Here is a 5,222-nt window from a genome sequence, read left to right on the forward strand (position 1 = left end):
GCAGCAGCACCAGCTGCTACTGCCGCTTGTCCATTCAGTACCTCTCGCTTCCCTTCCCTCCACCTACCAACTGCGGGGGAAGTGCGCGCTGTCAGCTCCCCAGTCCTCCGCCCGACTGACCCCCGCGGGCCCCGGTCCGGGCAGCACCACTCCCGGCCGCGGCGGCAGTTCCTGCGCCCGGTCCCCCACTAGCCCGATTTACTGCCACAATCCACCAAATAACAAGCTGTGGAGCCGATTCGCTTCTACACGAACTCCCATTGGCTGCTCATGACGCCGAAGCGCTTCCGATTGGCGCTCGCCAGCTGCCGTCCTCATTGGATGCAGCTCTGAAACTTCACGGATTGGTGTGAAAACCAGCAGGTAGGGTATCTTCCACTTATGGTTGGCTATTTTCGCTAGCCAGCACTACTGGACAGGAGGGGATTGAGTAAGCTAGTCCTGAGAAATGATTGGACGAGACGTCTCCGGATGTGCTTAACTGAGCGCTGATTGGCCGGCTGAGGGGTCAGGAAGAGCAGTTCGCCCGAGGATTGGCGGCGAGGTGTCCCATGGAAACCGAACCCAGAGCCGCGGCCAGGGGCTCGCACGGGGGCGGGGCACGGTCCTTCCAAGGCGCCTGCGCTAACCCCGTTTCTCGGCGCCATTTTGTCTCGGCAGCGGTGGCCGCGGCTCTATCGTATTTTATGTTTCTGGCGAGAAGGGAGGAGAGTCTCTGTCGCGCAGAGTCATCCGAGGCCGGGACCCCGTCAGCGCTCCCTCCAGAACAGCGCTCAGTGGATATCGGAGGAGGCACAGGCCAGTCACGAAGGTCAGTTGGAGGCTCCGGTTGTCAGGCTGATCAGGGCATGGCGCAGCTTTAGCGCCACCGGAAGTGGAGGGGCCGCCTGCCAGCCATGGCGAAGAAAGTCCTCTCCGCAGCGGGGCGGGGAGTGGGGCGGGCGGCGAGGGGGCGCGGCTTCCTCTCCCGCCGACTGCGAGAGAGAGGCGTGCACGGCGCACTTCTCCGTCGGCGGCGAGGGTCTCCTGATCTCTGCAAGCTGTGCCCCCTCCCTTTGGAGTTGAGTTTCGGGGACTGGACACTGGCCAGCCGGGTCGTCCCGGCCGGGCGCCGGCAGGAGGCAGGAGTGGAATGGCTGGGCTCTGACTCAGACGCGTCCTACGTGGGGAGTGTGTGTTTCCGCGTGCTGCTCACCCGACCAAGCCTCGGGGAGACTGAGGAAGCTCCGAGTGCCCACGCGCTGCCACTGACCTTGGTCACGGGCCTGTGCCCCACTGCCCGTGGCTGTGCGCCTTACTCAGTGATTTGGTGGGGTCTGAAAACGCCAAGTTCAAGAGCGAATAGACTGTCAAGGCTGCCGTCGGTGTTGCTCTCTGCAGATTGCGCCGTTAACTGTAACAAAAGCCTGCAACTCTTAATATCTGCAGGTTTTTGTTACAGTTAAGAGTCGCGGTTCAATGTAACAAACGCCTGCAGACATTAAGAGTGACACTGGAGTGTTAATTGAAAAGTGTTGCAGACTGATAATAAAAACGTGATACACAGTATTCCACGTGTACTAAGTTCACTCAACAAGGGCACTCAGAGCGAACCCATTTTTCATTCATAGCGGCAGCTTTTCCTCAAGATTACTGTTTAAGGAAATATACTGTATGGTCACATTTTCTAGAGTGACCTGGATGGAAACTTAATAATCAGACTGTTCTCTTAACACTTCTGTTTTCAGCATTATAGCTTCCTTGGGTGGTTAAGTGATTTAACTATTTTCACTAATTTTTTTGACAGTTGCTCCGTGGAAAATACATTCAACACAAATACTCGGATTTCTGAGGTGAGCCCTATTTGTAAAAATCTTTTACGATGGGGAGATCTCCTGGGAAAGTTTTCTCTGGACTACTAGAGAGCCAGAAGGAGGGGATGAAACAAATAGTAACTGGAAGTTTTGTTTGGTTAAGGGTTCAAGTGAGGCTGTACAGTATTACTAGCTTTCTGATGTGATCTTTTTGGATTAACCTCACAAACAGGCAGCCCTAGAGAGTTCTTAGGGAGCCCTAGTGCACAGTACACTTGCCTGCTAACCCAAACGTTGGAACCCGCCTCTGGGCTTCTCTGAAGCTTCACCGCCTTGGCGACCCTATGAAGCAATTTGGCTCAGTCCTGTAAGATTCCCTGTGAGTCCAATTGACTGAAACTTTGTGCTTAATCTGGTATCGATTTCTTTACCCATTCAGGTCCTCACATCTAGGTGTGTAGTACTTAATAGTTTTCTCATGAAACACTGAAAATTCATGATTTTCCCCATGTGAAAACAGCCTTTGAAGATCTTGTCAATATGTATTTAGAAATGAAATGATCTTTTTAAAAACAAGCAAAAAACCTTTTTTTAAGAAAAGACTATTCAACAATCTAATGCTACTGAATTTCCCAGGTAATAATCACTTATAATTCTACTTTCTAACTTTATAAACTATCAGATATAAATCTGATACAAATGCATGTAAGTGGTCATTTTGAAAGTACAAAAAAGTATAAGAAAACAAAATTTCTTAAATTCCATCTACCAGAACAAACCAGTTTATACTGTGCTTACATATTACAAAGAGGGTTTGGTTTTGTGTCACAAAATCAAGATTATTCTAGATATTTTGTTACCCATGTGTTTGTTTCCTCTCTATAGGAAACATTGGGTATATTGTCCACAAAGCATCTTTCCTTGGCTATATAGTATTTTGTAGGATAGATATACCATTAGTTGGGAGAACTAGGAGGCTTTCTAGCCCCGCTAAGAGTCTCAGAAACCCACAGGGGCATTTCTGTCCTGTCCTATAGGATCATTATGAGTCAGAATTGACTCAATGACAATGAATTGGGGTTTGTTTGTTTGTGTTTTGGCTTATACCAAAACTATATATACTATTCTTTTTAATTTAAGGGCAGTTTGTATCAGTGTATGTTTTTCAAAATAATGTGCTTAGGAATTGACCTTCCTTCCATCCAGTCCATGCTGTCAGAATGCTTCTGGCCTAGTGATCACCTAGGACAGAGGAGACTGCTCCAAGGGATTTCAAGGCTGGAATCTTCACAGCTGCCGACCTCAACATCTTTCTCAAGCAGGACTGATACCAGTGATTCAGATTTGTAAGTCGTATAGATTGCTTTTCATGTCCTTGATTATTTCTTTGGAATAATCTTCTAGAAGTGGAAATACAAGGCAAAGGGGATAATAACGTTTTAAGGGTTTTGACGCTTTTAGAAAGCTTTTTGCACTGGCTGTTCTATACTTGTCCTGCTTTTTCTTTTTACTACTTTTCCCTCCTGGTTTTTTTCTGTTTTGGGGTGTTTTTTGTTTTTAGAATTAAAATATATTAGAGCTCCAAAAGAATATACCAGCAAGGTTGACATTCTGGCTCTGGGCAGTGGGCCAAGCTGTCTTGGGTCTCTGCCTTGGGCTGAAAGAGCAAGCCTGGGATCCCCTCCATATCTCCTTGTGTGCTTTTGGGAAAGTGAAAGGTTCAATAAATTTCTGGTGCTCTGAAAAAAAAGTTGGGCATTCTGTACAGTGTTGTGCTGATCACTTTTAAATGATGAAGTCGAGATCCGTCTGTCCACATACTGAAAGGATTTCTACCTCTGTTTCTATTATTTTAAATACATGTTTCTCATAACTAAAACTTGTTAGTAAACCAGTTGCTGTTGAGTCGTTCTGATTCGTGGCACTGTGTCAGGCTAGAACTGAGCCTCCATAGGTTTTCTTCAGGAACTGTTTTTGGTTTTTTGCGTGGGAGGCATTTTTAACCTTTTCTCTCCCGGATTACCCATGACCAGAGCTCACCATCAAACAGAATTATCACATTCTTTAAGTTGCACATATATTTGAGGAATTTTCTTAGGCCTTAAGAGTATGTATTTCTGCACATGGATCTTGATGGTAGGTGAGCTGTACAGTGAAACATTGTGCTGCAACAAAAGTGACGTTTAAAAGTTTGCAGAATAAACCTTTTTTATGGTTGGTTGAGTTTAACTTTGTTTCTGGGTCACCTGTCTGAAGTTCTTTTTTCTTGGTAGATTTCCTCAGCAATTTTCTACCTCCCTAAGACCATTTACATGTTGTGATCACACTTAAGTTGGAATTCTTTGACTCTTCCCTTGAAAGGGCAGCAACTCCAAAAGGGCAAATGCTTTCATCATGGGAGGGTTGTAACTATTTGTTATAAGTCTGTGTGTCTTTGTATGCAAAATATGTGATTATGATCTGTAACTAGGACTTGTTAGGTACTTTGTAAATGCTTGTTATGAATCTCTGTGTCTTTATATGTGAAACATGCAGTAAACTAGTGCTTAATAGAAACTCTAGGAACTCATCATTGCAGTGCTGTCTTCACCCTCCACATTGCTTTTTCTAACATTCCTAGTACTTGATTTTATTCTGAACTGATTTATAATTGGTAGTAAAATGTAGATTTAGAGAACCGACTAAAATAGGTTGAAGTAATATTTACTGAAGATTTTGTTTTAATCCTATGAATTTAAAGGTTTTATGTTAATATGAAGAAATTGTAAATTAACCAGTTATTTACTAGTTGCAATTGAGTTGATTCATCCCTACTCAATGTATCTTCATGTGTGACAGAGTAGAACTTGCTCCAGAGAGTATTCAAGGCTGTGACCTTTTGGAAGCAGGCCTGTCTTCCACATTTCACATGGGTTCCACCTGATAGTCTTTTGACCCATAGAGAGGTACTTAAACATTTGTGCCACCCAAGGACTCCTAAACAACTAGGAGACTCTGTTGTAAATGAAATTAAATAAACTAAATTGTGATAGAATTGCTTTTCTGTAACATTTGAATGAATCCAACTGAGAATATTCATTTTTTAAAGTTAACTGCCATTGAGTCAATTCCAACTCATTCAACTCTAATTACAGTTTCCTAATAATTTCATAAATGATTATGGGTTTTTCCTACGAAGTCAAAATTTTTTATTTTTTAATGAATGCTTCTGTTAAGTAAACCAAAGTTATCCCGCTGCCATTGTGTCAGTTCTGACTCAGCCACCCTAAGGAACAGAGTAGAAATGCTCACTTGGATTTCTGAGACTGGTCATCTCTACAGAAGCAGACTGTCATCTTTTCTCCTTTGGAGTGGCTGGTGGGCTTTGAACTACAACCTTTTTTTTGGTGCAGCAGTCCAGCACTTAAATCAGTATGCCACCAGCTGCTT

The 5,222-nt window shown here is 44.4% G+C and overlaps 1 protein-coding gene across 1 annotated transcript in view; it reads right to left on the reverse strand.

The window, feature by feature from the left end:
- ARID4A (AT-rich interaction domain 4A) overlaps window positions 1-106 on the reverse strand; it is a 75,824-nt gene extending 75,718 nt beyond the window's left edge. The window contains exon 1 of the mRNA XM_004698985.2: window positions 68-106. The gene's annotated coding sequence lies outside the window, so the exon portion shown is untranslated. The remainder of the gene's footprint in view (window positions 1-67) is intronic.
- Window positions 107-5,222: the final 5,116 nt, after the last annotated feature.

This window comes from Echinops telfairi, unplaced genomic scaffold (genome assembly GCF_000313985.2).
Source record: "Echinops telfairi isolate 266 unplaced genomic scaffold, ASM31398v2 ScPeMD7_18;HRSCAF=68, whole genome shotgun sequence".
Lineage (NCBI taxonomy): Eukaryota > Metazoa > Chordata > Mammalia > Afrosoricida > Tenrecidae > Echinops > Echinops telfairi.